Here is a 1980-nt window from a genome sequence, read left to right on the forward strand (position 1 = left end):
CATGATTACAATTGAGCCATCCACAGAGTACAGATACAGGATAAACGGAATAATGCAAATAACGTTTAGTGCAAGATAAAGCCAGTAAAGTCCGATCAAAGATAGCCTGAGGGTCTCCAATGAGGTAGATCGTAATTCAGGACTGCGCTCTAGTTGTTGATAAGATGGTTCAGTATCAATTTATTGATTTATGTTTATGATATATTATCTGCATGTTATGCTTACAGGCCTGTTATGCTGCTGCAAGTAAGAATTTCATGGTTCCTTGGTCAGTACATATGCCAATTACACATTCTTGACTCTCTTTTGACTTGAAAAAATGTAATATATTTAATGTTTTTGTAGAGACAATAGCTGGACTTCATATGATTCTGTGCTTTTTGCTTTTCGGAAAACTTCCAAATGACACAAGCAACTTATGCTTTCTGTGATTAACTGCCAATATGCACATGCCTGAAATTCCAGTCGTGAAAACTGACAATTCCACCAACAGTTTATCCATTAGTCCTGATTCTTAGCCCAACAGGGAATGGCTTCTAAATTAGTACATGTTTGATAAGTCAATTTGGCCCCAAAAGACTTCTTGTAAACTATCACAAAGCCACGTGTAATTTTTCTGTGATATTTATGAACATGCAATGAAATAACAAACCATATTAAGGTGAAGGGGAAAAGACAATAGGAATCTGAAGGGGTATCGTTTTCTGCACAAAGGGTGGTGGGTGTATGGAACAAGCTGCCAAAGAGGTTGTTAAAGCTGGGACTATCCCAATGTTTAAGAAACAGTCAGACAGGTACAAGGATAGGACAGGTTTGGAGGGATATGGACCAAACACGGGCAGGTAGCTAGTGTAGCTGGGACATGTTGTTCGGTATGGACAAATTGGGCCGAAGGGCCTGTTTCCATGCTGTGTCACTCTATGACTCTATATTGCATGAAATTTAAACAAATATATACATTTCAAATGTGAAATGAATACATGGAATTTGCTGAAAACACAGCACAACAGACCTTTTCACAGACCTAAGAAAGGGATAAAACAATGTCATTTTATTAACTATGTAGAAAATGAATTTTAAAAAGATATGTCATTTTGCCAATGCTCTTTCCAATGATGCAGCATTTCATTTTTAACAGAACACCTTGACTTAACACTGCTGATTCCTCGACTGTCATCTCTTTCTCTTCAGCGGTAATCAAGTTTAGTTTAGTTTAGAGATACAGTGCGGAAACAGGCCCTTCGGCCCACCAGGTCCGCACCGATCAGCGAACCCCACACATTAACACTACCCAACACACACTCGGGACAATTCACACTTATACCAAGCCAATTAACCTACAAACCTGTACATCTTTGGAGTGTGGGAGAAGATCTCGGAGAAAACCCACACAGGTCATGGGGAGAACGTACAAACTCCGTACAGACAGCACCCGTAGTCGGGATTGAACCCGGGTGTACGGGGCAGTAAGGCAGCAACTCTACCGCTGCACCACCGTGCCGCCCAATTTTGTAATGCTTTTATTTATTTCTTTGTTTGTTTACTTATTTAATTTATTTTTTAGATTTTTAAAAATTATTATTATTTTATTTTGTTTTATTTTATTTACGAAAATGCAGTCCGCCACTACCACAAATTTTGCAGTTGAGTATCCCGCATTTGGGAACATCACAGGCGTCAGCACACCCGAAATGCAATGGGGTAGTCTGGGCCTGGGAGGTCTGCCATCGTGGCCATCGACTCTCCCCTGCCAAGTCTATGACCCATTTCGTTTCGTTAATGTGATTGTTTGTAATTGGAGAGCCCTCTAAACAGGTTAAGTGTGGAAATGTTTGTTTTATTGCCTGAGACACTCTTTGCCTTGTACACAATAGAGGTTTGCACCAGCACGCCTTAAGAAAATATCGACGTCTGGTGCACACCCGCAATTTTATCCCCCGAAGAATTTCTAGTCCATGTTGTTTTATGCATAAACTCGAA

At 40.1% G+C, this 1980-nt stretch overlaps 1 non-coding gene across 1 annotated transcript; it reads right to left on the bottom strand.

Moving 5' to 3' along the window:
- Positions 1 to 1604: 1604 nt before the first annotated feature.
- LOC144604731 (U1 spliceosomal RNA) lies at positions 1605 to 1762 on the bottom strand. The gene has a single exon (XR_013548772.1). It is a non-coding gene; the product is annotated as a U1 spliceosomal RNA (small nuclear RNA).
- Positions 1763 to 1980: the final 218 nt, after the last annotated feature.

This window comes from Rhinoraja longicauda, chromosome 22 (assembly GCF_053455715.1).
Source record: "Rhinoraja longicauda isolate Sanriku21f chromosome 22, sRhiLon1.1, whole genome shotgun sequence".
NCBI classification, from domain to species: domain Eukaryota; kingdom Metazoa; phylum Chordata; class Chondrichthyes; order Rajiformes; family Arhynchobatidae; genus Rhinoraja; species Rhinoraja longicauda.